Raw genomic sequence first — 10,539 nt, 5'->3', positions numbered from 1 at the left:
AGTTTTGTTAGTTCCTTCTATTTCTTCCTTCTCCCAGGTAGAAAGGCTGAAAAAGTAGTATAAATGGGTAAGCGGCAGATGGGGGAGGAAAAAAGATGAAGTAGATTATCATCCTCTGAAATCATGGACTTAAAAACAGTTCAGGGCTGGAAAGCAGTGCAACCGTCATCCGTGTAGAATCAGGTTGCCTGTCCCTTGCCTAGTCGTCAGGGATCCTGTAACCTAAGATAGGGGAGATTACCAGTCTTGTCTTGGGAAACCCATTCAATGGAGAGGCCCTTGCCCTAATTTCCCGCTGCAGAGTTACTGTGAGGTTGTACAGAGAAAGCATGTGAAAAAACTAGGTAAACTGAATAGTTATCTAGTATAAGTTTATGGTGGGAGCGGAGGTGGGGTAGGAGCTACAGGAAATCTGGCTACAGAGTCTGAAAATGACATCACAAGTGCTGCCTCTCCCTCTTCCTGGACTTGTTCCTTTAAATTGCTCTGTGCCTCTTCCAGACTGTAAAGGCTTCCACAGTCAAGCCGCACCTTACTATTTCCCCCAAATCAACAGACACCCTTGCCCTTGGGCTGGTCCCTTCACTGTCCAGAGGCCACACTCACTGGCCTCCCTCTGCCATCACAACTGTGTTCCTGACAGCTGGTGTGGTGGCAAGGGCCTAGCCTTTGGAGCAGGCAGGCCTGCATATGAATCCCTCTTGCCAGCTGGGAGACCTCAGGCAGTGAACCCTCAGCCCCCATGTCTTCATCTGCCAAACCCAGGCTGCTGTGAGCACTAGACGGAGTTGGCATATGTTAAAGCCTGTTAGGGGCTGAATTGTATTGCCCCAAAATTCATATATTGACGTCCTAACCCCCAGTAACTCAGAATGTAACTGTATTTGGTGATAAGATCTCTAAAGAGGTAATTAAGTTAAAACGAGGTCATTGGGGTAGGCCCTAATCCATATGACTGGTGTCCCTATAAGAGGAAATCTGGACACACAAAGAGACACCAGACACTTGCACATAGAGAGATGTCTGGATGAGTGCACAGGGAGAAGATGGCCGTCTGCAAGCCAAGGAGAGAGGCCTCAGAAGAAGCCAACCCTGCCAACACCTTGATCTTAGACTTCTGGACTCCAGAACTATAAATAGAAATAAAAATACATTTCTGTTTTTTAAGCCATTCAGTCTGTGGTATTTTGTTATGGCAGTCCTAGCAAACTTAATGCAAAGCCCTTGTACTGGACCTGGCACAGACGAGACATTTGACAAATTCGGTTCACATGAAAGCTCTCCTGTTTCCACTCTCATTTCAATCCCACCTCTGTCCTAAAGCACAAGAGTCTCTAGAAGGAACCAGCCCTGCTGACACCTTGACTTTAGCCCAGTGAAACCGAATTTGGACTTCTGGCCTCCACAATTGTAAGATCATGAATTTGTGTTGTTTTAAGCCACTAAATTTGTGGTAATTTGTTACAGCCGCAACAAGTAAACTAACACAACAACTACTGGAGCTCTGGTAGACCTGTCCTCTGCATTGCCAGGGCGCTTGGTTGATAGCAGTGGAGCAGTTGCTAAGATCACCGGTCCTGGAGAGCTTGCCTGGGTTGGAATCTCTGCCTTAACACCTGCCAGTTGGATGATCTTGGGCCAGTTACCTGCTCTCTCTCTGGTTCATTTTCTCAAATGGGGCTGGTAACAGTACCCTTCTCATGGATTTAAAAATCACCTGTCTCCATCTACTAGCATGAGGATTCCATGATAACTGGGACTTTGTCTTATTCACTAAAATAGCCCCAATACATCACACAGTAGGCATTCAATAAATATTTGTGGCTTATTGTACATCAGTGAGCTAACATTTGAGTACTTGCCAGACCTGGTGTTACGTGCAACCATTAGACATTAATGCCATTCAACAACAAAAATTCACCATGTGAGAAACCATGACAAAATAGATTTTCATGTACACATGATTAAAACTGTAAAAATATATATAATGAAGAGTAAAGAAACAAAGATATGTCCTGGGTCATAGGTTATTATAATATTGCTTTATAATAAAATTATATGGACACTGGTCCTAAATTTCATGTTTTAAGCTAATCTACAATGTAACCTTTAGCTCGTCCAGTCTTATTTTTACTTTTTAATATTTGCATTTAAAAAATACACTTGAAGGGGCCAGCCCGGTGGCGCAGCCGTTAAGTGCGCTCCAGAGGCCCGGGGTTCACAGGTTCGGATCCTGGGTGTGGACCAACGCACGGCTTGTCAAGCCATGCTGTGGCGGCATCCCATATAAAGTGGAGGAAGATGGGCACAGATGGTAGCCCAGGGCCAGTCTTCCTCAGCAAAAAGAGGAGGACTGGCATTAGATGTTACTCAGGGCTAAACTTCCTCTCAAAAAAAAAAAAAAATAGACTTGAAGATAACCTATATGCAGCCCCTACAAAAACAAAGAAGATTATTATTTTAATAAGTTCTTTCCAAAATATAGAATTGAGTACTGACGAAAGACTTGTAACTGCAGCCTCAAACTCCCATGTCTCTTTAAGTGCTGATCCTTGCCCACATCTGGTAAAGAACTGTAGTTCTAAGAAAGAACATAAACCCCAATAGAGCACCAAAGTTACATGCTACCAGGAAGTCACATTGTAAAACAATATATCCCCATCTCCCTATAGAGCCAAGATAGTTCCTTAACGACATCCAAAGGCCTCCCGTAATGTAGGGCAGTGAGTCACCACAGGTTGCTCATTATCAGAAACATATGTTCGGGAAAAGCAAGGTCACCTTGCTTGTCAAGAATAGTCGATAAAAGTCGTGAAATAAAAAGTTGCCCACAGCTGTCTTTTTTTCTGTCTTTTAAAAATAATATTTTCTGGGGCCGGCCCGGTGGTGCAAGCGGTTAAGTGCACGCGCTCCGCTTTGGCGGCCTGGGGTTCGCAGGTTCAAATCCCGGGCGCGCACCGACTCACAGCTTGGTAAGCCATGCTGTGGCGGTGCCCCATATAAAGTAGAGGAAGATGGGCACGGATGTTAGCTCAGGCCCAGTCTTCCTCAAGAAAAAAGGGGAGGATTGGCATCGGATGTTAGCTCAGGGCTAGTCCTCCTCACAAAAAAAAATAATAATAATATTTACTGCATTTTTTTCCCTAACACACAAGTAACATATGTACGTTGTGGGAAGTCTGGGAATAGAGAAAGGCGCAAAGGGGAAAATAAATTCATTTTAACACTATTATTCAAAAATATGCGCTATTAGCAGACTGATAGTCTTCTAGACTTTTAATAGGCATATCTACATATTTTTTAGTAAAATTGGAGCCACACTGTACTTCTTTTTCAAAATCTACTTGTTTCACTTAATATTTTCCCATGTCTTTAAATCTTTCAAAATGTGTGTTTATTGGCTGTGTAGGTTTTTATCATATGCATGTACTATTATTTATTTACTCCTATTATTGAATACAGAGGGTTTGTACTTTTTGCCCTCCCTCACCAACACTAGTGCTATGAATAGGTCCATATCTTTGGGCATGTCTCTGATTATATCCGTAGGATAAATTCCTAGAAGCAGAATGTCTCTGTGTGTACACTTCCGGGGATTGTATGGTGGGGAGAGAGGGTTGGATGTGGTGTGCACATTTTTAAGGTTTTGGATATATTTTCTCAAATCACCTCCAGAAAGGTGTATATTTTTACCTGCATCACGTGAGGGCCTCTTTCCTCAGACTCTAGCCAACACTGACGTAATTTTTTAACCCTTGCTAATTACATAGGCAAGAACAATACATTGTTCCACTTACATGTTGGTGATCACTAGTGTAGTTGAATATTTTTCAAAATGTCCATAGGACATTTGTATTTCTTCTTTGTGAATCACCTGCATGACTCGCCCATTTGGTTATTGCTGTCATTAATACATGCTACCTTGTCGATCATATTCTCAAAATCTATTTGACATAGACTGGTCTCATTTTACAAGGTCATCATTTTATTAATAGTTATAAGATTTTCTATTTCATGCTTTAGACAGAACTATCTCTTCCATGGAGAAGGTAACATGTTTAACATATTTGTAGTTGTTCTCATTAATGTGTTCTATTCAGTCAATCATCAAACATTTGTTGAGCATCTCCTATGTCCCATGCATGGGTTAGTTGCTGCAGACACAGAGATGAATTAGATAGTTCCTCTTGTCAAAAAGCTCACAATCTGGCACATAGAGCTGTGCTGTCCACTACAGTAGCCACTGGCCATGTGAGGTGATTAAGCATTTGAAATGTGGTTCGTCTGAATTGAGATATTCTATAAGTGTAAAGTGCACACCAGCTTCCAAAAACCTGTTATGAAAAAATGCAAAATATCTCATTAATAATTTGTCTATTGATTTCAAGCTGAAATCATATTTTTGTATCTTGAGTTAAATACAATATATTATTAAAATCAATTTTACCTGTTTCTTTTTTCTTTTTTACTATGGCTACTAGAAAATTTTAAATTACATTAGTGGCTAACATTATATTTCTGATATATAGCAACACACTATATGAGATTATCGATATTCAAAAGGTTTGACCTATAAAAATTACATAAACTCAGAGCTTTAGTTTCCTTATCTGCTAAACATAGGGAATAAAATCTAACTTCACTTGGTTAGCGTGAGGCAAAACTCAGATAAACGTCCAGGCATGTGATAAAAACAAAAAAATGCTGGTTCCTTTCTCCCCCACCTCCCTTGCTTTGAAATGTAAGCAGCTACGGAAAAAGAAAAAGAAAACCTTGAAATAAACCAGTATTGTCAGTACTTTTAACGTTCATGCCACCAACAATACTATCTTTCTATCTGTCTGGATGCTCTTTCATGAATAAGTTGAGACATAGATGATGATAAATAGATGATGAATGGCTGGATGGATACATGGACGGATGGACAGACGGATGGACGAATGGATGGATGGATGGATGGATGGATGGATGGATGGATGGATGGATAAACAGGCCAATAGATACATAGATATTCCGTTACTCCTCCTCATCTGTTAACATTTTAATCAGAAAATGGGAATAACTCCCTAGCTTTCCTTTCCTTCTCAACACCGAGCTAGAATCCTAAGAGCAGAGCACAGTGCCTAGGAGAGCATGAGCAGGCACTAGTTATTTGTGGGATGAATAAGTGGGACTGTTGGAGCAGGTAGGGCCTTAAAGACCACCTAGCCCAGTTAATTTCTCTAACTTTTGTTAAATAGGCAACAGAAATACATTTTTCAAATAAAATCTTACATAAAGCCCCAATCCGTAAATACAGATGAAAGCAGGGACATGTCACTTCACATGTGCTGCGTGAAGATGCCTGAGCCCTCCGTTCTGAGCCTCCCTTTCGTGTTCAAGGAGCCCCTGCTGGACTTCTGAGGAGCCTTGGGAGGCTCACAGAACCCAGTTTGAAAACTGTTTATCCCTAATTTTGCGTGTAAGGCCTATAAAAATAATTTAGTCATAATCAGAACACACTGCCAGATGAGACTTGAATAAGAATGAACCTTTACGTCCCTACAGTTGCTAACTGTATGACTTAGAGCAAACTACATAAACCTTTCTAGCTTCAATTTCTTTATATCTAAAATGGGGATTAAAATAGTGTCTACCTCATGGTCGTGTTGTGAGGATTGCATGAGAAAATGATCTCCTCCAGTCTCATAACTTTAAATGTCATCTGTACATGGATTACTCCCAAGTGTATACCTCCAGCCTGAACTTCCCCCTTGAACTTAAGCTGGGCAGAACTGAATATTGAACTGCCTACTTGGTATTTCTACTTGAATGCCAGACAGGCACCTCCAACTTACGTTCAAAACTGAGCTCCGGATCTTCCCCCTCAAACCGCCTCCTCCCACCCTCCGCACCATCTCAGTGTAATGAATGATGGCATCCAGTCTTCCTGTTGCTCTAGCCAAAACCTTGGAATTGTCCATGATTCCATGATTCCTCTCTTCCTCTCACATTCTATATCCAAGACATTGGAAGAGCCTCTTGGCTTTACCTTCAAAATATATGGAGAATCCGACCTTTTCTTACCTCCTCCACTGCTCCCACGCTGGTCCAAGTCACCAGCCCCTCTCCCTGGCTGAGTACAAGAGCTCCTAACTGGTCCCCCTCCTTTTTCCTTGCCCCCTTTTATTCTGTTCTCACCACAAAAGCAGGGTGATCCTTTAAAATATGAGCCAGCTCCTGTCGTGCCTCTGCTCCCAGTGGCTCCCAGTTTCTCTCAGTGTAAAGCCAGAGTCCTCAGCGTGGCCCCCAGACCCTGTGGCCCAGCTGCCTGCTGCCTCTCTTCCTAGAAGAGAGAGAAGGACAACTTTAACACTTTAGAATCAAGAGTGAGTTTATATCTCTGATCAGTATTTTAGTACTAAAAATAAACACTCTATGAATATTTTAAACAAATGATCTTGAAAACGTGTTACAAATAAGAAAGTTTTTAGCACAAATTAATTAATTACTAATTGAAAAAAATTTTTTGTGTGTGAGGAAGATCAGCCCTGTGCTAACATCTACCAATCCTCCTCTTTTTTTTGCTGAGGAAGACTGGCCCCTGGGCTAACATCTGTGCCCATCTTCCTCCACTTTATATGGGACGTCCCCACAGCATGGCTTGCCAAACGGTACGTCGGTGCGCGCCCAGGATCCGAACCGGCGAACCCCGGCCGCCACAGCAGAGCGCACGCACTTAACCGCTTGCACCACCGGGATAGCCCCTACTAATTGAAAATTAAGATCTGCAGATATGCAGAAGAATGTAGGAAAAAAGTATATGGTTTTATCTTTTTCCCCATTCATGTTTCTGTTCTTCATTTTGTTTCTGGCTGGTCTTTATTATGTGAGTAGACAGGCACTCCTCTAAAGTCAGATGTGAATGGAAGTTATAATAACACATGTGAATGTGTTTCAGGAAGAAGGAACAGCAAGCCTAAAGCCTTGAAATAGGGACAAACCAAGCAGATCCAAGGAACGAAAAGGTCGGATTTCTGATCTTATTTCCGGCCACGCTACCCTATAACAAGTGGCGATGAGGATGCTGGTGGAAATGCAAAATGGTGTTGTCAGTTTGGAAAACAGTTTGGTAACTTTGTGTAATTAACTATGCATTTATCATATAACCCAGTAATCCCACTCCCAGGTATTTACCCATGAGAAAAGAAAACTTAAGTCCACACAAAAACCTGTACATGAATGTTTACAGTAGCTTGATTCATAAACATCCCAAACTGGAAAAAAACCAAATGTCCTTCCACTGGAGAAGGGTAAGCAAACTCTGGTATGTATATATAATGGAATACTACTCAGCAATCAAAATGGACAAACTATTGATCCATGCAGCCACATACATGGATCTCAAATGCATTATGCTAAGGGAAAGAAGCCAGACTCCAAAAGCAATGTACTGTAGGATTCCATTTACATGATGTTCTGAAAAAGGCAAAACTCCGGTGACAGAAAACAGATCAGTGATTGCTAGAAACTGGAGGTCAGGGGAGAGGTTGACTACAAAAGGACTTGAGGGAACTTAGGGGGATGAGGGAACTGTGCTATACCTTGATTGCAATGATTTTACACAATTGTATACATTTGTTGAAACTCACAGAACTGTATACACACACACAAAAGGCGTGTTTTACCGTGTGTTAATTATCCCACACAAAAAAAGTGAATGGAAGTCATTTTCATCAAAATGGGGTGAGAATAATCAAAACGCAATCACATTGTTGCCATGCTAATTAAATTAGAAGCTAAAATTCTATTGCTGTAGATCTATCTGCATATGGACTTATGTTCCAGAAGAACCACCCCTTTTCCAACACCCACAGTCATTCATATAATCAATATTTATAAAATCCTTATTACATGCCGTGCACTGTTCTAGGTTCTGAGGACATCTCCAGATGTGTCTCTGTCTTCCTAGAGCTTGCATTTGAATAACAAATAAATAAATGAATAAGTGCATAGGTAAAAAAATATATATATTATTTAAAATAATATAACTTGACATAGTGGTAAGTTGTTATGAAGAAAAATAAAGCTTGGTAAAAGGAAAGAGAGTTTGGGGAAGGGAGGCTATTTTTGAGGGCGCCAAGGAAGAAATTATGAGTGACAGCTGAACAGGCTTACACGATGTGATGGAGGGAGCCATGTAAGAGCTGGGGCAAGAATGTTCCAGAGAAAGGAACAGCAAGAGTATCAGCCTTGAAACAGGGATGAGTCAAGCAGATACAAGGAGCAACTGGGAGATGAGATTTCTGGTTTTGTTTCCATAGTCCATAGCCATGCTACCTTATAAATTCAGATGAGTTTAATTTACATTTATCAAATTTATAAAATGGGTAAAATTTGGTTTATCCCTCCCCAAATGATAATTTGAAGGTACAATCCTGCACCACTACTGTCAAAAGAAAAAGCAGGATGCAAAACAAAACAAAACACGTCAGTGTTCTTAGTGGCCAACTAGGCAATCTAGGCACATAACTTATTGCGAGAACATCAGGAAGTTCATAAGAATGAAGAATCAGTGTGCTAGTTATCTATGTATTGCCTCTCAGCTCTAAATTCAACCTTCATCTGCTCTGCAAAATGGAGCTGGACTCTGTAAGCATTTCTCCTTGGCAGTGAGCGTGGTAGTAAGCTTTGTCAGTAGAGGGCTCTGGGGGACAATGCAGGAGGTAAGGGCTCCTCTTCCTGATTCAGGTGGGTTTCCATTCGCTTCTCGCTTCCACGTGTGGCTGTCAAACACCATATGGTGGGGACATGCAGTAATGCTCCTCCCCAGCTGTTAGGGGCTGAATTGTGCACCTGCAAAATTTGTATGTTGAAGTCCTAACCCCCAGTACTCTAGAATGTGACTGTATTTGGCGATAAGGTCTTTTTTTTCTTCGCTGAGGAAGAGTCTCCCTGAGCTCACATCTGTGCCAATCTTCCTCTATTCTGCATGTGGGTCGCCACCACAGCATGGCCGTGACGAGTGGCATAGGTCTGCACCCAGGAACCAAACCCAGGCCCCCGAAGCAGAGCATGCCAAACCCAACCACCAGGCCATGGGGCCGGCCCCAGATAAGGTCCCAGAGCCTCACAGGGAGAGGATTCCGGGCCACTACACGGAGGGAGGTGTAGAGCAGGGATCTGAGTTCCAGCCCCCACTCTTAACCATAATTATCTTTTATCTCCCTACAGGGCACAAGGTGATGAAACCCTCAACCCTGGTCTGAATGACGCGTAAGTCCAGCTGAAGCTCACAGGATGTCGGGTTGCAGAAGGCACATGGTGCGCTAGATCCTAAGTGGAAAATCTGCAATTTTAGGGGGAATGATTATGGCTACTTCTCCTCTTTTCTCCTTTGGGAAAGGAGGCTCCTAGGAACCCGTAGATGGAGGACAGTACCTGGTGCCTGTTTGTCCATGGCACTGCTATACCAATCAACTCAGACCTTTCTAGGTTGGCATGCAAGGCCTTCTTACCCCCAGCTAGGGTGATCAAATGTCCTGGTTTGTCTGGGACTGAGGTGTTTCCTGGGACATGGAGCTTTCTGTGCTACAACTAGGAAAATCCCAGGCAAAACAGAACCCCTATAATCCGGTAATCCAGCCACCATTCCAGCAGCTGCATTGCCTAGGAGTACAGGGAAACAGAAAGATGAATTGCTCAGATTTTATCTGATTTTGACTCTACTTCAGGATGGAATCAAGTGTGCTAATCTGTGTAATTTTTTGATAAAGTACACTCTAAATTTTATATATCTTTTAGCCATGACTATTGATTCCAATTAGAAGATGGTAGCATATTTACCGTAAACTCAATGGATGACTAGTTAATGTGAAGCAGCCTCACAGTCCAGAATTACATAAAGTCTGTCAACCGAACTTGACTTCAAAATAATTTTCTCAGAATTTTCAGAATATCTTAACACTGGTAAAAATCTATAGCTATTAAGGGGAACAAATAGTATGTAGATAAATTTCATGCACAGGCAATGTCGAAACTCTCTTCTAGACTTACTTTCAACAGCTGCCCACTGAGTTTTCTTTCTCTCAAAAAATTATTTCAATTATCTTTTTTTTACCCCTTTATTTCTTCATATAGAAAGGCTGATAACCAGTTAAATGTCTAAAAGGCAGACAACTGATAAAGGACAAGAGAAAAGTAATTGTTTTTGATCCCGGAATCACAGGCTTAAGCATCTCAAGTTTCAAAGAACCTCAACCGCCATCTGGCCGTGTGCCTACAGTTACCTAACTGAGAGGTAGTGCGTGTAACGTGTTGAGAGTGATAGTTCAAGTCAAAAGCATTAGCTACTGGTTTACTTCTTAAAATAAAATACATGTTGAAGATTCAAAGTCGCACAATCTACAAGTCTGTCAGGAGAGACTAATGATAATAGCCAACATCCATAGAGTGCTACTGTGTGCCAGGTACTGTTCTCAGCACTTTGCACCTATTAACACATTTTTCTGGTGGGTGACGGAGGAAGAGGGAGGTTGGGTAAGGGGTACATGGTGACAC

The sequence above is a fragment of the Ceratotherium simum genome, chromosome 8 (genome assembly GCF_057802395.1).
Source record: "Ceratotherium simum simum isolate JZ-2026a chromosome 8, ASM5780239v1, whole genome shotgun sequence".
Taxonomy (NCBI): domain Eukaryota; kingdom Metazoa; phylum Chordata; class Mammalia; order Perissodactyla; family Rhinocerotidae; genus Ceratotherium; species Ceratotherium simum.
The sequence above is the reverse complement of the archived record's forward strand: the minus strand, read 5'-3'. Positions refer to the sequence as shown.